The following is a 25,569-nucleotide window of genomic DNA, read 5'->3' as shown; positions in this document are numbered from 1 at the left end:
AAAATTAATTTGTTCTCAATCTTTCAGAGCAGTAGAAATTTCATCAGTGTTGTCTCAATGTCAAGTAATTCACAAGTAAAACACAGAGTGAATTTAATTACAATAATCACTAAGAGTATAATTATGATTCTATTTAACATTTCTTATTTGAGTCTTCCATCTTAATTTTTAAGCTATAATCACAAACATCCTTAAATATACTGATTTTTCTAAATATAAAATAGTGCTTTAAAATATATTATTTAGGGGGATATGTAGGATGTACATCTCATTCTTCAGAAAAAATACAGTCTGTGGTGTCTGAATAGTATAGCCAATTCATAGTATAACCAGTGATATTAATAAAAACACAGAATAGTCTGTCTCCTAAAGGACAGACTGCTAACAAATTTACCCAAGTTCCCCCAAATGTAATATAATATAAAATATGCTTTCTAATGTTGATAGCAATGTAGACAAAACTAACAACTGCAATATCTCCCCTCTTTATAGTTCTTATGAAAACTTATATTAGCATTAGCTATCTTGATAAACATGCTTTCCATATATTGTAAAGTTCATTATTTACTTAAATATGGATTAAGAGTAGTGTTTTCTTTTCTTTTAGTCTAAGGTAAAATTGATTGCATTTCAAACCATCTTTAGTTTCTATGTAGCTGATAAAGTTATTTTTATATGCTTTAATGTAGCATGACAAATGCAAAACAAAAAAGTGGTTATTCTAATAGTCATTAGAATTGTTGAGAAATATTTATTATGATTTTTAATATGTTTTAATAGAAATTGTTCACTGTGAAAATAACATTTTCTAGACTGGGGAATAGAAATATAACTTTCATTTTTTAAAGATATATAGAGGATAAAAATCATTGTTTGAATACTAACAGAGAAAAATTCAATCCACATTTATTGCTGGATATTTGAAGTTTCCATGTGGTTTATACTAAAAGAATTAATCAAATTTTGGTGTACAGTGGTTTATAACATCTAGAAAAATCTAGTTTTTTCAATTTTCAAAAAATTGCTCAGAGTTTCCAAAACAATTTTCTATTTCAGATTCTTTTCTTTTTCATCTCCTCTACTAACTTTAATCACATTTTCAACATGCAGCCAAGAATGAAGCTTTGACAGTAAGTAGTAAATTTACACAGTCAAGCATTGTCAATTTTCTGTAGTCACAACACTGAGATAAGATGAGAGAGTTAGATATTTTCTTTCTTGTACCTTTCTTGACTTAAAAGCAATGAAAACTATTACAAAGATTTGGCCATACCTCAAATTCATTTTCCATAAATCTCTTGAAATTATTGCATTTACTTTTGCTTGGTGTATGGCAAACAAAATCAACTTAGTTCTTCAACTTAATTTCTAAATGCAGAATTTTAAGAATCACAGTGATGACAAAATTGGTACATTTCATCATAATACACCTGCTTATGAGAACAGACGTGAACATTAAAAAGAATTCACATTTAACATGGATCATTTGCCACATGGACAAACACTTCTGGTTCATTCAGAGCCAGAATGCTTATATGGTTCCAGAAGGACTCCTTGGCAGAATTTGCTGATTATTCATTAAACAGTTGAACACATATAGACGTTATTTATCTTATAAAGCTTATCCACAGAAAAACAGACACAAAAATGAGGTAAATACTATGGGCAAGATTGTGGTTCTTGGAAAAAGGCTAAAAGCCAAAATATATGTTTGGTAAGCTTTTCCTCCTAAGCATGTTTCAAAAGATGAAAATACTAAGAGCTGTAAGGCCACAAAGCTTAACACACATGCGTCTTGTCCTCCAGGGAAATGCAGGGCACTCTGCTGCACTGCAAAATCTGATCTTTCCCAACAGGCATTGCCAGCAACACTGCAGCTATCTTTGTCATAGTGGAGACAATGCTTTGATCATTCCCTCTTTTAATGTGATCTTTGTTCCAAGGCCAGCTGTTTGTTTACATTACTCATGGAATGACACTTTATGCAACCTTATGTCTCTCACTACCTGCCTTTGAGCTACAGTAATTAACATCAACTCCCTATGAGAATGAGTTGAATTATCTTTCTAAGAAGTCTGTAGTTATAGTTCTCTCAGCTAATCAGAATTTGATCAGAAAACAAATCAAATTCTGACAAAGGGTAAATTCATCCCATTTTCCCCCTTTTCTTCCCCATTCAAATGATCATATTTAGGCACTTAAAACAGGAATGGTATCACACTCTTCTATTGGCCATTCAGTCAGGCTCCAGCTGCAGTTTCTCTGTGTGCCTCTGTAAAGTGCCACTGAAGGTATTCTAAGCTTGAAGCAGAGGCTAAATTTTGGTGGGAGTATTTTGTGGAGGAATCAATATCTTCTCCTTCATTTGTCAATGTTGTGATTCAAGTTCTTAAAAAGTTGAGAATTTTGCTAGTCCCTTCTCCATCTCAGCATATTGCTCTTTAAGCCTCTCCATGGTTCTTCTGTGTTTTTCATCCACCTCAGCCTGACTGTGGGGTTGTTTTTTCATGAAATCCTCCCACTGGAGTTGATGCTGTTTCTCAGTAGCTATTAAGTGGTCATGATAACATCTTTCTTCATTCCTGTTCCCTCTGCTAGAGTCTACAGACGGAGTCATTAGATGCTTGCAATCTCTGGAGAACTTCTTTCAAGTTGTCCTGCATCATTTGTCTGCATTTGGGAAGAGTATGTTCATTTGTTTCATGGATTATATTCTTCCAATTTTCAAGAACACACATTCGTCAGCAAAGACCACATTAATAATTCGAAGAAAAACGTGGTCTTAGCAAAGACCATGTTTTTCTTCAAATTATTTTACAAAATAATAACGAGTTTCACCTTGAATAACTGATCTGTAATCCAAAAGCCTTGAATGAATTTCTCCAAGATCCTTGATAATGATAGTGCTGAGCCCGCAGTCCCCAGTGAGTCCCTTTTCTTGCCACCGCTGCCACCAGGGGCAACCTCACAACCCACAAGGGTCTCTGTCCCTCCTCCACATATCCCGACTGGCCACTATTTCAGATTCTTAAGAACAAAATGCTCTTTCATGGTCAGACTGTGGAGTGACATCAATTACTTGGAGCACAGAATTTGTTTTCTGAATATAGTTAGGAGACCAAAACTTTCCAGAGCAAAGAATATCAGAAAAGTTTAGGGGATTCACAGAGAAAAAGGGTTTGTGGCCTGGTCAAGAATCCTAAGGAAACCACAAATTGACTAAGAAAAAACCCCAAATAATTATGTATCAATCTCCAAATGATTAAATTATTTCTTGACTATCAAGGCAAGATTTTTTTGTTAAGAGTAGCAATGGGTGTTCCTTAGCAGAAACAAAGAGAATAAAATAAATAGTTTCATTTTTTCCTAATCTGCTTTTCATTAGCCAAACATCCAAGCCCATTGCAAAATTAATCAATAATGTGGGATTCTGGATAGATGATTACAAAGAAGAGGTGAGGAGGCTGAGTAGCACAGCATGTAAGGTACCATGTTTCAGTAACAGTGCCTTCTCTATACAGGAAGGGCTACTTCAAATACCTGGGAGATAGAGATGACTAAAGCACTATTATAAGACAGCTACCTATATTTTAATTTTAAACTTTCTTTCTCATTTGCTGATGACCAATGTCCTCTATTCTTAGTTACAGCCTCATATTTTAGTCTCACAGCCTTGCCTTTTTATAGTTTAAAAAATGGGAAAGAATCAAAGCAGTGGCAGTTAGCACAACACATTGCAAAAATAAAACACCATACTTATAGTGAAATATCAGAATAGCAATTGAAACTCTAGGGGAGTTTAGGGCAAGAGATATCCTGTAAGGGTCCCGTGAACGTCAGAGGAAGAGACCACCAAGAGACTGGCTCATGCAATCAGCAAAAGGGGATTTATTGAGGATCCAATCCAGCATGCTGGGGCTCCGTGCTCACTCAAGAAGGGAGAGCAGCACAGAGCCCAGAGCAGAGGTTAAGCAGTGCTTAAGTACACTTTTTGGGGAGGGCGGGGGCTTTGCATACATCAGAACAAATCATCATGAGGCACGGGAAAATTGAACAACAACTCTCATACATGATTAGCACATTCATCGGCGGGAACAGGTCAAGCGGGGGTGATTGGTCACTCCTAAGCGGGGTACACATTCAAACTGATTGGTTTGGGCCCTGAATGCCTATGTGCCAAGCTACACAGGGTCCTAGGTTATTAAACAACTAAATGGTCAGTGGGGCATTGTCTTAACTGCCTCAGGAATTTCAGGTTCTGTGTGCAGTTCAGAAACTTTACAATACCTAGTCCTTTACTTTTTAACTCAGGCTTTGCAGCTTAGAAACTTTACCCTTTCAATCCTAAAGTTAACCCAACTTAAAAACTGTTCACCAAGACACGGGGATAGATATGGGCAAGGCACTAATTTGAGTAAAAAATCTAAAGTGAGTTATGGAGATCATTTTTGGACATATCAATTTTGGGCTTCATCCAAGTAGAAAACAATCTATATTGTCATAAAACAATGAGAACCATTCAAGGGAGCATGGGTAGCCCTGGGAGGAAATTCAGTGAAGAGAAAAGAGCAATGTCTTCAGCTGATGCTGACCTAGACAATCCCTTAGCTTTTTTCAAATCACTTTCTTCACATGGAAAATGAAATAATTATACTATTAACAAACTCTTCTTATTATATATCTAACAACTTATTTTAAATATTAAATAATAATATAGATACAATTAATTTATGGGTGTCAATTTTGTATCTTGCTATTTTGCTGAATTGATTTGTGAGTTTGTCAGAGAGTGAAGCTTAACACAGCAGCCTGGCCTAGACACCCCTTCCCTGCGGGAACTCGGGGAAAAGGACTATGACTCATACTTCTTGCTAGAGTTTATAGAGCACCAGAGCAAGGTGTGCAAGGACCCCAGAATAGGGCACAAAGGGTGGGATATCATGGGAATTGCACACAGCTCTTAAGAATTGTGTCCCCAGAGGGCCAATGTTCTCATGCTGCGAACATGTTTTCTTTTCTCACCCTAATTACTTTGTGTTGGTAATTTTGCTGCTTAAAGGACCCCCAGGCATAGTGCTGAAGTGCTATGTACTGTGCAAAAGCACAATCAAGCTTCCATGTCCCTCCAAGAGGAAATATATATGTTAGAGAAGCCTCATTTGCACACAAGTTGCAGGATGTTGTCCTTGATTTCAGTATGAACGAATCAACAATCTGTATTAAGTAAGGAATCTTTAAACAGAAACAAATGTAGTTTTGTATCAATTGATTGACAAAAATGTGGCCAGAGAATCCCAGGAACCTGACCCTGTGTTTTCCCAGTAGCAACAGCTCCTATTACCTAACTTGGTATTCAGTGCAACATTGTGGAATGTAATGTAATTAATTCCAAGACCTGGAATCCACTGTATGTGTATGTGTAAGCAAAAATGGAAACCTTCCCTTACAAGTAGTTCAAGTAGGAGCCCCCAGGGTCACTTTCTTCCACCTCCCACTGATGTTTGCTTTTTCATAACCCCTCTTCTTGGCAGGTTACTTTCTAATTTTTCTAGAGCCAGTCAACAAAACACCATTGTCCAGGGCCAGACAGCAAATCTGCACTGAAAGGTGGCAGGAAACCCACCTCCCAACATGTGGTGGCTGAAGAATAATGCCCCTGTCGTGCAAGAGCCAAGGCAGATTATCATCTAAAAGATGGAATATGACTCTCAACTGTGAATCTAAGACCTGGACACAAGAGACACTAGCTACTACCAGTGTGTGACCACCAATGGGGTGAAGATCATTACCACCATTGGAGTCTTCTATGTTCGGCTCAGTGAGTTGGGTCAGCAAAGGCATGTTGATTCATGGATAGGAATGCTCACAGCCACCAAGCAAGAGATTGGTTCGCTATTTGAAAATGAAGTACACAAATCAACATGAGAGGAAGTCAATAAAACCATTCCCCAAAGACTTCCCCATTGAGCACAGTCCTGGCTTAACCTATTACCCATTTTCTAGTAATAACAGAAAATAGACACAGACGGAGTGGTCTACAAACATGGAGCCCAGAAAAGAATCCCAGACACACAAGGTGAACTGGATCATTCAGTGTAAAGGCCACATTTTAGCAGTTCAGGTGTCTATGGGGAGGCTGGCCACACTGCAGATGGCCAGGTGAGTGTTGGATTCTGTCACACGGGTCTCAGCTCACTTGCCAGAGTCTGCCAAGGTTTTGTAAAACTGCATGCACCTCCCTGCCCCATGCACACCTGGCCCAGCTGGGGCAAGAAAACAGAGTGCTTGTTACATGGGGTGAAGGAATTAAATGGCAAGAAAGAATGTATTCCTTTAGTCCCGGTTGTGGGAAGGTCCGACACTATGAATGCCCCAGGCCTGTCTTCCAAGACCACACCATTGTACACAATTAGTAAAACAAGCTTTGTGTGTGATGTTTAGATGAGGAGAGAGATGGAACAGCAGCAATTCCTGAAATAGCCCCCAAAGTATTCATATAAATAGAAACACCCCTTCTTTTGATGTTGTTTTTGTTGTTGTTGTTTTTGTTTTAATGATTTCTGACATCAAGGGGTGCCCTCATGAGCCAAGCAGAGCCCAAGGCATGAGGACAACTGGCCACAAAACAACCCATGGGTGCCCACCTTGTTTACCATCAGCATGACTTGAAAGCAGTATGTATTTAGATATCTTTTCATGTCAGTGTATTTTAAATTTCCCTGGTAATCTCTTTCCTTCTTTCTGAACTTGTGCATACAGCATGTGACCATTCCTGCAGTTGTACTCTGGATCATGAAGTATTAATAAACTAGCTTTTTGCTTTATCCATTTAGGTCCAAATCATGGTCCAAATCATCATTTCCAGTAAGTATCTGTTTTCCTCAAACCATTTTCTGATGCTCTGAGAGTTTAGATTATGTAAGAATCTAGGTTTTAAATCCAACAGACTCCTGTCTTTCCTGAAATTGCTAGAATTTGGCTGGTCATTACACAAGAATGGCAATGTGCTTGTTTAGGTTTGGGAAACTTTTACAGGAAAAAAATGTCATAATAATAAAAACTGTTAATTGCTTTCAGGGTCTTGACCTTTCAGGACAACTAGATAGGATATAAACATACACACCAGATTGCCAGGACCTCCAGGAGGAGCCTGGTATACAAAGGTGTTTGCAAGCAGGGAGGCAGTTCTTACTGTGAAATCCCAGCCCCAACTGTCTGCAGTTTATAATTCTATTTTTTAAAATTTTTTTTCAGTGGTGGTGATACATCCCAGGGCATTGCACATAGCAGCATCTCTACTACTGAGCTACATGCCCAGCCCCTGCAGATGGAGTTTATAAAGAGTAGGCCACTCTCTACTGCCAGGGTCTCAAGCCCACCTTATAAATGAAGAGGCTGAGGCACACAGCCAGGGTCCCATCCCCTTAGCCAGCTGCTGACTTAATCTGGCTTTGGACTTGGGCCTCTTTCTTCCAACACAATGGAAGACCCATTGCCACTGGATTAGGAGTTCTCCTCTGAACTGCAAATGCTGTCATTATGTACAGGGAGAATTACTTATTTTATTGTCAGTTTTTGAGAAAAGGAAAGACTCAGTCTCCTTCATTTCCCATGCAGCCACATTGAATAGCTATGGCTTCACATTCAGCCATTCTGAGCAGTGGCATGAACACTGTGTTGTTGATAAACTGCTCAGTCTGTGCTGGTTTCTGTTTCCCTGGGGCCTCCACAGGGTGGTGTGCTGTGGGGCAATGTTGGGAGTGCAGGCAGCCTACTTGAGAAGGTCTCTGCTGAAATATAGTGCTGGAACAAATCCTTAATGATTATTCCTACAAAGGATGATTAGGCAGAGAAGTTGCATCAAGCACATACTGATGGGCTTTGGGGAAAGCATAGATCCTTCAGAAGTTATTGCTTTTTCTGTAATTTATGTCTTATATATTTTATGATGATTATATTTTATTTATTATTATATTATAAATATATAGTAGGGACTAGGGATGTAGCTTAGTATACAGTATTTGCCTAGCACATGTGAGGCTGTGGGTTCAATCCCTAGCATTGCAAAAATAAATAAAAATAACAAATACTATTATAAATATATACTCTTACAATTTATATATAATTTATTATATAAGTGTGAAATATTTTCATAGACATGATACATTACACATTTATATAATTAAATATTTGTATAAAATACTTCACACCATTTTTATGTTAATTTCCTTCTCATTTTAAATTCTGGGTTAAATCAGCACATTCATGTAAATAATTTGGGCATTTGTGGTATGGCAAAAGCTTCTTCCCTTGTCAGAGTGAACCAGACCAAGGTGGGTTTTTGTGTGTGTGTGTTGGGGGGAATATCGTATATAAATGTACCTGGAGAAATATATCTTCTTATTTCTTTTTGCTTTAGTAAATAAATGATATACATAGTTAGCAGTATGTATTTAGATATATTTTCATGTCAGTATATTTTAACTTTCCCTGGTAATCTCTTTCCCTCTTTCTGAACTTGTGCATACAGCATGTGACCATTCCTGTTGTGATTGGCATTTCCAATGTGCGCACCAACAGTGCTACACTGATTTCCCTAGCCATGTGCCTTGGGACCTAAGAATGAATTTCTCTAGGACAGATTCTGAAGAGTAAAACATACCAAGGCACACTATTCACCTTTTTTTAATATTTATGCTTTAGTTGTAGTTGGACACAATATCTTTAATTTATTTATTTATTATTATGTGGTGCTGAGGATCGAACCCAGGGCCTTGCCTGTGCTAGGCAAGCGCTCTACTGCTGAGCCCCAGCCCCAGCCCACACAGTTCACCTTTGTACATGGTAGTCCTTATCCACAGCTTTGCTTTCTAAGGTTTCATTACACTCAGTCAGCTACAGTCTGAAAATATGAAATGGAAAATCCCAGAAATAATTCATAAGTTTTAAGCTATGTGCCGTTCTGAGAAGCATGATGAAATCTCATGCCGTCCTGCTCCATCACCTGGAGTATGAATCATCCCTCGGTCCAGCATATCCACACTATATATGCTACCCACCCATTAGTCACTTTAGTTAGCCGTCTTGATTATTGCATTGAATATCATGGTGTCACAGTGCTTATGTTCAAGTAACCTGATTTTACTCAGTAAGAGCCCCATGGCATAAGAGAAGTGTTATTGGTGATTCAGATTTGCCAAAGAGAAGTGTGTCTTTTTTAAGTGAGTTTTTAAATATAGACAAAGCAAGAAACCACATTCACATAAATTTTATTATAGTATATTGTTATGTTCTTTTTTATTATTAGTTATTATCGTTAATCTTTTATTGTGCCCATTTATAAATAAACTTTATCACAGTATGTGTATAAAGGAAAAAACAGAATATATAGTTTGTGGTGCTATCAGTGGTGTATCAAATGAGGATGTGTACACAGTATATGTATGTGCATAATTTTAAAATAAATTCCTAGACCTTTTCCTAAAGCTCTTCCACCATTGTGTACTATACCACCTATAACATCATGGTTCTGGTCACTGCACATATTTGCCAATATTTGTGGTGGTTAGTCTTTATAAGTTTAGCTAGTCTCTGGATGTATTTCTCACAGATAAAGAGAAACTACTGTAATTAATACAGACAACAACTGTTCACAGGTTACTTTCCCACCACAACATAAGAAAACATGGTTCTCTTTATCTTCCATAAGTTGATTTCCAAATTCATTAATTTTGCCATTTTGAAGGATGAAATAATGTTATCTAACCTGCTTTATTCTCCATTTCCCCATTATTGGTGAGGCGGAGCCTGCGAATGAGAAGTTCTTGTCACTGATTGCTGGCATTTATCACTTACCTCATTGTATTCTCTGTCAATTTTCCCTTTATGTTGTTTCTTAATGATTTTAAATAATTATTCCTATCTTATTTCTTAGTCATATAGAAATTAAACTCTTTTATTATTCATAAATAATTTATGGGTTTTCTTATTATACCTCATTAAAAGAACACCCCAATTTCCCTGAAATATCCTGATGGTGTTTTGGTTAGAATTTTAATGAATATTATTTAAATTTGGTGAAAACACGAAATTTAAATTGAATTTTCCTATCAAGAAGCACTGCATGTTTTAAGACATTGTGATTTTCCTAATAATGTATTATGAGATATTTCAAATATAGGAAAACAGAAGGAATTTTATAGAGAACATCCATGTACCTGCCAGACACGTCCTAACATTTATTTACATTTTACTCTGCTAGCTTTCTTGCTTTTCTTTTTCACCTACTCCTCCATCCATACCATCAGTCCATCTTATTTCTCATTCATTTCACAACATGTTGCAATTATTTTACACTTACCCTAAAATAGTTCAGGATAGATATCATTAAGGAGTTTTATATTTGTTTCCTATTCCCATTTCTACTTGTTTAGTTCAAGTTTACATACAATGTAATATACAGTTTTCAATATCACCAATAAGAGCTTACAGGCCTCTACAGTAAACCCCTATCCCAGTACAGAACATTGGCATGCTAGAAAGTTCAGCCATAGAACTTCCCAGTCACTTCCCTTTCCATGCACCCACCATATTGTTTATTTTTTTTTCTTCATGGATGAGTTTTACCTATTCTCAAACTTACAGAAATGAATGCTTGCAGCCCATAGCTGTATAAGCCTGCTTCCTTCACTTAGCATGATGTTTTTGAGATTTATCTACACTGTAGGTGTGGCAGTGGGTTATTGCTGTTCATTGCCAAGTAGTTTCCATCTTGTAAACTTACCAGTGGGTTTATCCATCCTCCCATGGATGAACACCTAAGCACATTACAGACTTAGCTATTGAATACAGCTGCTATGGATATTCTCTTACAAGATTTTTGTGGACATGTGTTTTCATTTCTTCTAATGTTACCTAGGCATAGAATTATTGGGTTATGTGCATGATTTTTAAAGAAATTCTTAGATCTCTACTTAAAGTCCTCATACCACACTATGTGCTTCTACCAACAGCATTGAAAGCTCTGGTCCCTGCACATATTTGCTAACATTTCAGGTGGTCAGTCTCTTTAAGTTTAGCTACTCTCTTGGATGGTGGTCCAAGTGATCTTTTATATCGTTCTATCATCTTGTAAAAGTAATATTTATTAGTAATTTTTTATGTTCAAATTCAGGTCAAACATATCTAATGTGAAAATTCAAAATCTGAAACAAGATCCAAAACTCTTCGAGCCTCATGTCAGTACTCAAAAAGTTTAAGAATTTAGAGCATTTTTTAATTTTCAAATTAGATAGGCTCAACCTATAAAGTCTAGGCAAACATTCCAAAATCCAAAAAATCTTTCAAAGTCTGAAACACTTCAGTGGTAAGTACTTTGAATAAGGGATCTCAACATGTAAATGTATTTAAGACTATAAAGTTTCTTCTGAACACCATTCTGGCTGCATTTCCCTGCCACCAAACAGTTATTTGGGCTTTTTAAAGGTTTTATTGCTTCCTTATTTTTGTTGTATTATTTTTTCATTTAAAATTGTTCTAATTAGTTATATATGACAGTAGAATACATTTTGACATGTTATATACAAATGGTGCACAACTTCTCATTCCTCTGGCTGTACATGGTACAATTCTTTTAAATACTTTTTGCCTTGAATTCAGTTTTGAATAAATAACTATACCTACTTTCTTTTCATTTTCATTTGCCATGAATTTATTTTACTATCTTGTTCTACTTAAAAAACCAAAAACTCAAACAAAATCACGTTTTACATCCTGTATATGTAGGTCTCTGTTTATAGCATGTAACTAGATTTTTGGCGGGTGTTGGAGAGGAGTATTTTTCAATGTAAAATTCCACATAGGACGTGGTCATTTTATCTAATACTTAGTGTTCAAATCTGTATACCAGTGCTGCTTTTAATTACAAATTTACTGCCTACAGACACGGGTTACCTCTTGTCACTAATACAGACCATCTCACAGTGGGCCTCTGTCCCACACCCTCCTGTTCCTGATGGTAAGCATCCACCCAGGACATAGTTCCGGGGTGAATTGCAGGTGGCCACCTCCCTTGTCACCAGGAATGGCCAGATTGCTCTCCACAGAGGCTGAGGGATTCAAGAGTCCTGCAGCAATGAGTGAATTATCATTTTCCGTGCCTCTTTCTAGAACATAATATTATCAGAACTGAAAATTTTTGCCAGTGTCTTGGGCCAAATGATAATTTTATATTAGATTAACCTGGTTAATTATGAGGTTGAACATCATCTTTTTTGTTTAATAGCCACTGAATTGTCTGTTCAATGCCTGTCCTCATGATTTACAGATTCCCTGTTTGCAAAGTCACTTACTCACTATGGTTTATTTGGAAACTGAAAATCAACATTTGGGGTGTCATTCATGGATATGCACAGAGTGGTGAAAATTTGAGTCAGAACATTTATTTTCCCAGCTGAGGTTACACAGCAACACTTCTTGTCTTAGTTCTCAGATTATAAACAAGTATCATTTTTGTGGTCTATTTAGTGTCACATTTTTTTATATTTTTATGTTTTTTGTTGGTGATTTCCCTGGCTAAAGTGGCTCCCAGTCACAATGCCAAAGTGTTATTTAGCCTTCCAACACCTGAGAAGGCTGGGATGTGCCTTAGAAGAAATATGTGTGTTTGACAAGCTTTGTTTAGACATGAATTATAATGCTGTTGGCTGTGACTTCGATGCTAACAAATCAATAATATATATATATGGTACCTTTAAACAGAAACACATTAAACAGGCAGTGTATTGATAGGTAGAAGAAAATGTTCTGACTAGAGACTTGTAGAAAACTAACTCTGTATACCCAATATGAATGGTGGTTCCATTTCTGCTAATTCAGTATTTGAAATGACTTCATAGAAAATTACTACCAGAAATAACCAAAATAGACTGTTTTGTCAATTTTTTCCATTAGAATAGTTGTCTTCTCATTATTTTTTGAAAGAGTTTTAAAATGTTATCCAGATATAATCCTTTACATAGGTTTGCTCCATCTATAATTGAGTGTTTTATGCTGACAAAAGCTAGTATCCTTTTGTAATATTTCTCTATATACATGATCTAATACCTTGGCACCATCTAATGATGATCTCATCTGTATTATTAAATTCAACATCACTTTTGTTATAGGTAAAATTTCTACAGTGGGGGTCTGCCTATAGGTTTCTCTTTTGTTTTGTTTTGATCAGCAACCTGCCACCACAGCTGGAGGCAATTTAACTATAGCTTTTGATCCTGGACTGAAGTTTCAGCATTCTGATATTTAGTATATATTACAAACAGATAGCAGAAGATACCTCCACCTACTGCTAAGGGCTACATTGTTCCCCCTGCCTAGTTCATTATGTTGAAGTCCTATCCCAATGTGTCTTCCCTATTAGAAACAGCATTAGAACCCTGATGATATAGAATCTCTTTATAAAAGAGGAAGGAACATCAAATCTCCCCGGCCCACACCTATCATGTGAGGACTTAGCAAGAAGGCAGCCATTGGTAAGGCAGGAAGAGAGCCCCTACCAGAACTAAATTGGACAGAACCTTGGACTTTCACCATCCAGAAGTATGAGAAATAAATTTGCATTGTTTCAGCCCTCCCACCTGTGGTATTGGTTATGGCACTGAGATGATAAAAAATACACCGGCCTTATTATTCTACCATTTTTCTAAATTTTCTGGACTGTTACTTGTCTTTCACTTTTCCATGTGAGTTTTATGTTTATATTTTATAGGAATTGCATAGAAGTATATTGTCCTACTGAGAGAATTGATGTTCTTTGTAGTTTATGGTTTCATGATTATTTTTCTCTTTCTCTTTCAAAAAAAATTGTATGATTTTCTCAAACATCTCCATATAGCATATCTTTTCTTATATATGTTGTAGGTAGATTATTGTTTCTGCTATTGATAACCTTTCCTTCCCACATTTTATTTTCAAGTTTTGTGTTGACAGTGGTTTAAAAACACATTGAATTTTAGATACTGACCTTGTATTCCACAACTTTGTTGAATTTTTTCATCTCATTAACTTTATGTAATATCTTTTAGATTTTTTTCCTATGGGGAGAATAAAGTCTTCTACAAGTAATAGATATATGATTTGCTTTCTCTAAGCCTTAGCATTTATTTCTTCTTGTCTTATTGCTTGGAGTAAGATCTTGAGCATCTTCTCAAAGTATATATTTTTCTATTCTTCTGTACATAGTTTACATGTTTATTGGCACTAATAATGATAACCCTTCATTTTTATACTCAGTTTTCCAGATACAAACGTGAAAGTGTGAATTTTTCTGCTTTTGTGATGTTAACATTTTGTTATATAATACAGTTCCAATTTTTTAATAACTAGATTAAAACCCACTCAATCAGACCAAATTATTCTTCTGATGTCCTGCTGGATTCATTTACTGACTTTGTGCTGGTAGATGACTTTCTTAGAGTACCTCATTTATTTTTTAATTGACAGATAAAAACTAGACACATGCAAACACACATATATGTGTCTATAGATAATATATATGTAAAAGCTGGAGTTGTAACTCAGTAGTAGAGCAAGCACTTAAGTGTTCACAAGGCCCTTAGTTAATCACCAACACCAAAAAACAAAACACTCCCCACAAAATGCATATGCATTATCTCATATACTTTTCATGGTTTTGTGTTTGTGGTAAGAACACTAAAAGTCTACTCTTTCAGCCATTTTCAAATATATAATATATAGTTATTAACTATAGCTACCATGTTATACAGCAGATCTTTTGAACTTACTCCTTATTAATTTCCTAACTGAAATTCTGTGTCCACTGACCCACGTCTCCCCAGTCCACCACTCCTATCCCCTGGGACCACCAATTCTGCTCTCTGGCAAATGACTTTATCACACAAGGACCATCTTTGATCAGACACCCTGTAGTCTGAGACATCAGCTCATTGGATGTCATCTTTCTGCAACCATGATTTTCTTTTATGATCACATTTCAGATTCACCTCTCCCTTATAATGGTGTGCTCATGACATGTCTGGAAGTTAACCAAAGTGAAGACAGAAGGAAAATAAGGAAATTAAGACACTGAATAATTCACAAGTTCTCTCTGTTTCATCCAGTCAGTCCTATGCAGTGACTCCTCTCTGGTGCAATTTCCTTACCAAATGCCCAGCAGTTCTCCTTCCTTTTTCCTTGATCAAGTGGTGTGTCATCTGGGGAACTGGAGAGTTGAGTCAGAGCCGACTTTACCCCTGTGCACAGAATGGCAGTGTAGGATGCACTGCTGTTGGTTCTCAGAGAGGAAAGTGAATGGATGACACACTGCCCTGTCCCTGCCTGCTGCCACCCTCATAGGTCCACACACATGAGTACTGGCAGTGAGTCTACCTTAAGCTAGAGTGTGTGGGGAAAGGTGAGGCTGGGTGTCCTGGGAGGTAATGGATATAGTACCATCAAAGTAGCCATTTTCCTTCCATCTGTGTTCAGCTTCAGGTAAGGAGGATGTGTATATGAAGAACAAAAGCTTTAAGAAAGGGTGGTTTCTCCACTGATATAGGCTCAAAGAAGAGGGTTATTATAACTTATTCAGGTGGTAGTTTGGGCATGTACAGGGAATTAACACTAGGCTACATATCTAGCATTTCATATGTTTGTTCTGGGTTTTTTTCCTGCTCTTTTAGATTAAAAGTGGCTCATATTCACTATGATGGGCCCATCTACATGTATTGCATGCTGAGGTGGCAGAGTATTGTAGCAGGGTGGGGGTGCTCTCTGAAACCTCAGTATCAGAATCCTTACCTTCTCTGTGTTTTCCTGGACCAAACTTGTGACCCAAAAGTGTGTGCTTGCATACCGTACTGCTTCTAGAATGCCTGCTCTTTTGAACAATTAAAAGTTATCCTAATTCTTGGCCTCTGGAAAATCACCTTCTTTGAGGCCATATCCTGATCCCTCTTATTTTTGGACTTAATAAACATCAAGCAATTCCAAGACTTCCACTCTTCTCTATCCACATACTCATGACCCTGGAATCTCCATTTCCAACTCCAACTTATCTCCCCATCTCCAGGGTTGTGTATTGAACCACATAATGAGCATCTCCATGGGCATGATTCAAGGGCCTTGTGTACTCAGAGCATCTAAATGGAACTTGGATATCTTGTAGTTTCAGCTCCTTCCATTGCTATTTTGGGGAAAGTTGTCATAATAATAATTCAAACTTCATCCTAATTACAGAAAGTAGCACTATTAAAAAAGAATTAAAACTTCCTGATATTCCAGTAATTAAAAATGACTTCAGGAGAAACCAGACTGCCTTATAGCTGGTAAGTGAACTTGGACAAAAGACTGACATTTCATATTTGTCGTTAAAGTCAATAGACCATCAGCCTTATCAAGTTCAATTCAGTTCGAACAGAGGTTCAAGCAACAGAGAAACCAGCCTTGTTTTCTTTCTCAGTTCCACCTTGTCATGATGTCTGTTTTTTTGGAAAATGCAGCTCCCCTTGAATCCCATAGTGAATAAAAATTGCCCCTTAATACTTGAGTGTGTGTTGCCTAAGATCAAGGATGTTGCCTTATATACCAACAGCTCAAGTTCAGGATATATTCCATTCATATTCTACTTTCTCCAGTTATCCCCCTAATGTTCTTCAGATTTCCTCCCTAGAATAGGACACTAACCATGCTGGTTTACTCTCCTGAAACCCAGAATCATTCCTTGGCCTTTTGTGGCTTTTTCCTTCCAGGATATAACATCAGGGGGTGCATGGTCTCAGTGTGCCCTTTAATAGTGAAGTTAATTTTATTCATTTGGGTACAACCTCTTTTCTCATTACATAGTTTTATTTCCCTGTGACATTAAAAATAATTTATGAAAAAACCTTGCTACCATTTTGTTGGAGTGGTATGACACTTTGGGGAAAATTGTCACCTTAAAACTATCAAGTGTTACAGTCTCTGAATATGGTACATATTTCCATTTATTCAGTTTTTCTTTTCTTTATGTGATGTTTTGAAGTTTCAGGTGTGGAAGTCTTGTTTATCTTTTGTTAAATCCATTCCTAAGTATTTGAACCATTTTCCAATGTAGTGTTCAGTGCCATTAAGTATGATCGGTTCATATTGCTGTCACATCCATCCAACTCCAGTACTTTTTCAGCCTCCCAAGCTGAAACTCTGTCCCCATTAAGTACTAACTCCCTATTTTTCCATTGTCCTGGCCCATGGTAAACACCATTCTACTTTCTGTCTCTGTGGATTTGACCACTATTTTAGGTGGTTTTTAATGTTATTGCAAGTAATTTGTGTGTATTATATATATAATGTGTATGTATATATACACACACAAAACTTGTAATAACATTGCAACAACAAATTGATATTTTAATATTGCAATAACAACATTAAAATATCAGTTTGCAAAGTTATTGCAACATTAAAACATCAATTTGCAAATGAAATTTATATATATAAATATATATGTACAAAGGTATATAAATTTTATTTGCAAATTCTTGCTGCATATAAATATGCAATTGATTCTTGTAAATTGAACTTATCTTGTGGTCCTGCAAAATCCACATTACAAGTATTCATTTTTAAATATATTCCTTGGAACAGTCTATGTAAATTATGACATTGTCTATGACTAAAGACAGATTTATGTCTTCCTTTCTAAACTATATGCCATTTATCTATCACCTAAGTCTATCTAAATACCTATCATCAACCTACCTACTTATTTATCTGTCACATTTTTCCTATTGTGATGCTCAGTACCAACCTAGGAATGTTGGTAGATAGGGCTGAGGTGGTGGTTCAGTGGTAGAGTGCTTGCCTAGCATGTGTGAGGCACTGGGTTTGATAATCAACACTGCATATAAATAAATAAATAAAGTTCCATTGACAAAAAATCTTTCTTAAAAAATGTTGCATAGAAATAGAACAGTCATCATTGTCTTGTTTCCTGTATTAAAGGGAAAATATTTTTTATTTTACTTTAAGTAGTATATTCATTGCATGCTTCTTATAAATACCCTTTATATTAGATTATATTAGAAAAAGTTCTTTAATTCATTTCCTTGAAGTTTTCACAATGAATTGATGTTGAACTGATCTTTTTTATATCAGTTAAGATAATTATATGGTTTCTCTATGTCTGTTTTCATTGACTTTTTTTTCTTTTTGATACAGGGGATTTAATCCAGGACACTTAACCATGGAGCCACATCCTCTGCCCTTTTATATTTTATTATTTTTTTAAATTATGAGACAGGGTCTTGCTAAGTTGCTTAGATCCTTGCTAAGTCACTGAGGCCTGGTTTGAACTTGTCATCCTCCTTGCCTGAGTCTCTTGAGCCTCTGGAATCATAGAGGTGAGCCACAATTCTCAGCTCATTGATTAACTTTTGAATGTTGAAGTCATTATATTCCTGGAGCTAGCCCCAGTTGGTCCATTATGCATTTTTTAAAAATATTTTTTAAAATATAGTCTGTGTTTTGCTAGATTTAGTTAACATTATGAGAAGAGTATTGCCCTTTTGATCATGAGGTATATTGATCTGCATGTTCTTTTGATGTCCCTGTTAGATGTTTGTAGCACAGTTGTGTTAGCCTCAAAAAATGAATTAGAAAGTGTCCTTTACTCCAGTATTTTCTCTTAAGAGTTTGTGTACAATGCTGATATTTCATCTTTAAATGTTTGAAAACATTACCAGTTTCTCTGTTTTAATTGTAGGAAGGGCTTTTTTTAACAACTTCAAAAATTAACTACAACTTCAAGTTCCTCAAGAGATTTAGTTATTTTGAGTTTTTCTTTTTCTTTGTAATAATTTTTGGTGTTTTTTGTTCTTTGAGGAGTTTGTCTTCTTTTCTAACTCAATCTGTTTACTTCTTTGTTCATAATGTTTGTTATTGTTAAACATTTGCAGAGTCTTCAATGATGTTCTCCTGTGCCTTCCTGATATTGGTGATGTGTGTTTTTCTCTTTCTTAATTAGTTTTTCTAGATGTTAGCAACTATGGCAACTATGTTAATTGGTGGGTTTTTGTTTGTTTAGGAGGGTTGTTTTTTTTTTAGTACTGAATACAAGAATCTTTTACAACTGAGCTAAATCCCCCATCCTTTTTACTTTTTATTTTGAGATAAGAAATCACTAAATTGCTGAGGCTGGCCTCAGACTTATGATCCTCCTGCCTTGGCATTCCCAGTCACTGGGATTACAAGTGTGCAACACCACATGCAACTACATTAATTTTTTGAAGCATCAGCTAATGTTAGGCTTTACTGATTTTTATATTGTTTATTTTCTGGTTCATAGATTTCTGCTCTTGACTGTAATGGTTTAATTATTTTAGATTTAACTTGCCCTTATTTCTTAAAATTCTTAGGATATAAACTTTATCTAATTTAAACACTTAAAGTTCTAAATTCCTAATTATTCCTTTTAGCTGAGCCATAAACTTTTGATATCCAATACTTTCATTTTTTATATTGTGTAGTTCTGCATTTTCTTCTTTGGCCTATCAGTTCTACAGAAGTTTGCTATTTAATTTGCAAAAATTAGGAGAGTTTCTAAATATCTTCTTGTTATGGACTTCTAATTTAGTTCCCTATTGTTAGAAAATTATGGTTTTGATTCTTTTAAATGTATTGAGGTTTGTTTTATGGCTGCACATGTGATCTGTTGGGGTGCTCATTCCTTGTGGACTGAACAGATGTAGGGACTGCTCTGGTTGAGCATATTATTCTATAGATGTTCATCAGGTCAGGATGGTGCTTAGAGTTTGTGCACTAATATTTGACAAGTTCCATTGATTGGTTCCATTAATTCCATTGATTGCATTTAATGGGTATTAAAATTCCAGCTATCATTGTGACTTTCTCTATTTCACTGGGGTTGCACTCTTGATTTTTTTAACTTTCTGTGAAGAGAGCTGAGTTTTGTAATTGCTTTCAGAGCTTTTGCTCTCTTAGTTAACTTGGCTGGTTTGCTCTTTGTCCTCTTGTCTGTGCCTCCCACTAAATTGGAGATTCAATTTTAGCATCCTCAGCTGCAATCCAGCAGGTAGCCCATTTTTTATGTAGTCTCTCATAATAGGAACAATTATAAAAATTGTTTAACTACTTTTTAACAAAAAATGTTTTATGGGGAAAATGTTTCACTTCCTATAAAATATGTGACTACACTTGAATTTTGATGCTTTTGATCTGAAAAGAGCCTTTCTTTCCCTTAAATCTCATTCATTATTTCTGTCCTTGAATTGGTTATCTTCTTTTTTTGTGAGGGCCACACGTGTACCAGGGATTGAAATCAGTGGCACTCTATCACTGAGCCACATCCCCAGCCCTATTTTATATTTTATTTAGAGTCAGCATCTCACTGAGTTGTTAGAAACTTGCTTACTTTGAACTTGTAATCTTCCTGCCTCAGCCTTTTGAGCCACTGGGATTACTGGCATGCACCACCATGCCAGGCCCCTGAACTGACCGTCTTCACACTGTTTTATTTATAGCATGTGCCATCTGGGGAAGGTGGTGCATCTGCCCTGCCCTCCTCTCAGCTCCTCTAGAAGAGCACTTTTTATCCCAGCATGCTGGTTCCTGCCTCTGTGTTTCCCTTCCACCCGCTGCTCCTTCTCTGTTGCATCTTCTTACCAACTATTGCAGTTATTTCTCTCTTCCCTCCTTCACAGTGACTTCTTCATATAGAAGTTTCTTCTGCATCCATGTATCATCAGGCCTTGGATCAGTGCCCACATTAGGAAGGCAGAAGGTTTTCAGATTGAATGTCAATAGCACAGATGTTCTACCATTGGGTAAGCATGTCCATTTCACTTGCATTGTCTAAGGAATTTCATAGATACCAGATTCTGTCTCAGCCCTTCCCTGCAAATGAATGATTTTATAGATTTTCTCCAGCTCTGGTACTCTTCAGCACCCCCAAACTATGCCAGGTAAACATGAAACATAATTTTGTTTGAAAGTGGAAAGTAACCCCCACTAGAATTCTCAAAAAAATTTAAGAATATCATTTTCCAACCACTTATGTTTGGCTTTTGGGGATGTTTTCTAAGATTCAGACTGGAAGCCCACAGAGTGCTGAGGAGGGGATGGCACAGTGTGAGCCCCTTACTGTCCACCCTGTACCTCAGTTTCTCATTCCACCCTGTAAGCACCTGGCCTATGGCCATGGAGAAGCCTGCAGCAAGTGACCAGTGTTCTCTTCCTTAAATCTGGCCGGGCAGAAAAGAAACTGCCCACTCTTGCAGATTTGTTTAGAGTCTGAGCAGAATCTCTCTCTCAGGCTTAGATGACATTAATGCAAGCATTCTTGACCCAACCACAAGCACCCTCAACCCAACCACAAACACCAAGGCAGAGGCAACTCTCATTATGTGGTGTTTTTAACCAGCAATAAATTTCAGCTCAAGAAAGGTGAAGGAATACGGGCTGGACTCACACAGTCAATATGCTTGCCTATTTAAACTCTTTTTAAGGAAACCAAAGATATAACAGATAGCAAGCTCAAGAGAAAGGCATCTTACACTTGCTGAGACCCAAACCTCCTCATTTGGATTATTTATGGCTTCAGGTTCTTTTCTTTGAAAAAGAACTTTTTCTTAGGTGCTCAAGAAGACACTGCAGTGGGGGAAGAGCCTAGAAGAGAGAGAAGGTTGTGCTGGGGCCCCTCGTCTGTTGCAAGCATTCTGCCTCAGCTCTGTAACAGCTCACATAGGGAGTTTTTAAGTCCATTTGGTTAAACTGAACACAACTCAGGTTTCATTTGAGGACAGTCTACTCCATGCAGGGTTGAGAGGTAAGTGTTCTCGCTCATGAGATCAGTCCCCAATTTGCTAGAAAACAAGCTACTGTGTTACAGGTTTGAGGGGATCAGCAGAGACATGTTCTGGAAGACCAGCCCCTCTGTCCTCATCAGGCAGCAGCCTGAAGGGCCTGTTGCAGTCCACTGGTCTCTGCTGGAAGATCTCAGACTCACTGTGTGGTGCACCTGGGTATTTACAATGGTGGGTTTCATTGCCTAAAGCTGGATTAATTGGTTCTGCAGAAAAGAATTTAGCACACTTCCCACCAGGGCCTCCAGGCCCTTCACGTCATTGCAGATCCCCCACCCTCCGAGGGGCTGGGAAGGCAGGACTGCAGTTTGGAAGGAGAGCAGGCTGCTGTAACGTGTCCCCTCTCTGGCTTGCTGAACATTTGTGCAGGGTCCTGCTGCCCAACGGCACAGTGTGTATCTCCCCTTGCAAATTCTTTGAGGGTCAGACTTCCTTTTCTCTGCCTCCATTGCCTTTGGATATACTAGAAGGTGCTTCTGTTCAGCTTTCCTCTTCTTCAAAGATTTCTCTCCTATGATTTAATGATAGAATGCAGTTTTTGCAATATCATTGCTTTTATAAAATACATGTTTGCCAACAAGAGAAGTGTGTGTGTGGTGGGGGGATGCCAAACAGCTCTGGTGTGCACCAAGGTCAGGAAGCAACACATTTCATGTCTGACATGGGTGCATTTATGTGTTTATACAGAACCACCTGCTCAGCCATGTGTCATCCTTAAGGAGTCCTTATGCATCCCACACTCCATTAAAGATGCAGGGTATTTGGGTTTTGGTTTTAATTAATAGATTATTTGGGGAGCAATTTCAGGTTGATAGAAATTCTGAACAGAAACAGTTCCCTGTATTCTCCTCTCAGTCTCCTTACAGTCTGTTCTATTAATTACAGTTGACAAACCAATGTTGATACATTATCGTGAGCTGGACTCTGTGGTCTACATTCAGGGTAACTCTTTGTGTTTTACCTTCTATGGATTTTGACCAATGTGTAATGACCTCCATGATGACCATGATAGTATCATTGGCAATAGTTATTCTGCTTTAAAAATCTTCTTCATGACTTTGCCCATCCTCTCCCTTTACCTCTAGCAACTACTGGTCTTTTTACTGTCTCCATACTTCTACATTTCCAGAGAGTCATATAGTTGGGATCACACAGTATGTAGCCTTTCCAGATTGGTTCCTTTCACCAGTAATATGCATTTTAATTTTCTCCCTTCATGTGGCTCAATAGCTCAATTTGTGTTAGCACTGAATACTATTCCACTGTCTGGGTGCATCCATTTCTGCTTGTCCATTTACCTCCTGAAGTGAATCTTTGTTTTCTCCAACAATTTTGAAAAAAGTTGCTGTAAATATTCATGTGAGTTTTTGTGTGGACTTCTAAGTTTTGAACTCATCTGGATAAATAACAAATAGCAAAATTCTTGGATTGTAAGATGCTGGATTTAAAAATCAAATCATTGGGAATGTTTGACATCTCCTGCTGCACTTCCAGACCTTGTGCGCTTTTACCAAGGATGACTACCAGGAGGACGGATTCTGAGAGCCTTACTGGGAATTTGCCTGTGAACATTTATGTGGACTCCATCCAGATGCAGAGGGAGGTTGAAAACCAAATCACAGGTAAGAGTCACAGATTTTTCTGATGAGACACCAAGCACACTTGAAGGCACTTTCTGTAGGCAGTTGTCACTTGTACATTTTACTGTTCACAGCACAGAGAGTGAATCTCTGTTTTGTCTCTTTTGCTGGGTACTGTAAAAAAAAAAAAAAAAGAGGTCTCTTTAGCTCATGGTTTCAGAGGCTGAAAGTCTAAACCACATGATACCAGCTCTGGTGAGTATTCCCTTGGCTTCATCACACGATGTATGGCAGGCATCATGATGGGAGGATATGCAAGGAGGAGAGATCCTTCAGCATTACAGGAAGCCGGAGCATCCCAGGAGGGCCCAGGCTTGTTCTTCTATGACATCATTCTTGAGAGAACTAAGCAGGGTCCCAAGAGAACTACCTTAATCCCTTCTGAGGGACAGTGTTGCTTACTAAGCCCCAACTCTTAGAGGTTCCAATACCTCTTAACATCTCCACACTGGAAACCAAGCTTCTGACACACAAACCCTTGGAGGACAGACCACATCCAGTAATAGTTAGCAAGTGCAAGGCATAGTGCTGCACTCCTAATTTAGACAAACCTTATGAGTACATGGTACCTNTTGACTGATGTATCTAGTTTATGCTAATTAGATAAGCTGTGTGGAATGTATAAATACTGCTCGGGGGTAAGTGATGAAAAAAAGCTGCCCGTCCATAGATAGGACGGGAGCAAATCTGCTCATCCCCAGGCAGATAGGGAGAGGGGAAAAATGGCCATTTCGAGAAAATGGAGAAGATTGATACAGTATGTTTGTGTCTTGTTTTGTCTCAGTGTATTGTATTGTCTTTGTGATGAGAATATAGAAGGGGTGAGAAGTAAATTACTAAGGGAAGGAGGCACCCCAGTGGAACCAAGAATAGTTAGGGCATGTGTTGATGGAAGCCCAGGAACTCTAGTCATAAAGAAGAAGAAAGTTCAGAAGAAGAAGGATTATCAGGAAAAGTTGCAGCAAAAGGCTATTACTGAATACTTTTCATTACCAGAGGGTGCGTGAATCTGTGCAGCGGCTGCCACGTGCGCGAGCCGATCATGGCGCAGCAAGGAATTTCCAAGCGGTGGCAGCCGGCTCTTCCCCGCCCCCCGCCCGGGGAGCTGGCTCTTCCACTGCCGGGAGCCCCAATCTAGACCTGACCTGGGGGCACAGTCTCGCAGGCTCTTGCTCCCTGTGCCCAGTAGCAGTTTGAATCCGGGACACTCCCCAGGGCCATCTGGGGCTGCCCAGGCACTACAGCCAGCAAAAGACGCTACTGGTGTCCCTGATGTTTGGTCATTTTCAATGCCAATAACTAAGCTACAATGGTTCTCCCACACCTGAAAGCTAATGAATAATAAGCACTATTAAGGCTTATATCAAATGTAAAAAACCTTGAGATAATGTACTAAATTGTTCAGAAGGTTGTTTTCTTAGTGGAATGCTACAGGATTTTCTTTAGCCATCCGGAGTTCCTGCCTTCGTCCCAGTCCCGGTGAAAACGAGGGTGGAAGAATTTCCAGTGTTGCTGAAAACCAGACGAAACTTCGGCTGAGAAACAGACGAGACTTCGGAGCTGTTGCTGTTTCTGCTGCTACAGATTAGGCTAGCTGCCTGCAGAATTTACCTGGACTGTGATTTAAGCTAGCTGCCTGCAGAACTTACCTGGACTGTGAACTTACCTGGACTGTGATTTACCTGGACTGTGAGTTAATCTATTGAGACACTGCTTTACCTGGACTGAGACAACAAACTGTAATCTACAACAAATTGTAACTCGGTATCTTTGCTAACGGTATCATTGCTGGTATAATTTTTCCAAGGGCTTCTTGCATGGAGCCATCAATTGGCTTGGTATTGTGACATTTTGTATCCTCCCCTTCTGCTCGTAGCAGATTATTTGTGGTGTTTATGTAAAAACCACTATGGTCGTTATTAAAATCAAACAAAAGGGGGAAATGTTAGAGTCTGTAAACAAGTCTGGATGGTGCCTGGCAAAAAGCCAGAGGGAGTGGTTTGAGAAGTAACAAAAGCAAGCCATTAAGTGTGGAGATTCCTTATTGGTTGACT

At 37.8% G+C, this 25,569-nt stretch overlaps 1 pseudogene; it reads right to left on the bottom strand.

Moving 5' to 3' along the window:
• Positions 1 to 1,079: 1,079 nt before the first annotated feature.
• Positions 1,080 to 24,559, bottom strand: LOC125614068 (annotated as a pseudogene).
• Positions 24,560 to 25,569: the final 1,010 nt, after the last annotated feature.

This window comes from Marmota marmota, unplaced genomic scaffold, assembly GCF_001458135.2.
Source record: "Marmota marmota marmota unplaced genomic scaffold, marMar, whole genome shotgun sequence".
Classification (NCBI taxonomy): Eukaryota; Metazoa; Chordata; class Mammalia; order Rodentia; family Sciuridae; genus Marmota; species Marmota marmota.
The sequence above is the reverse complement of the archived record's forward strand: the minus strand, read 5'-3'. Positions and strand labels throughout refer to the sequence as shown.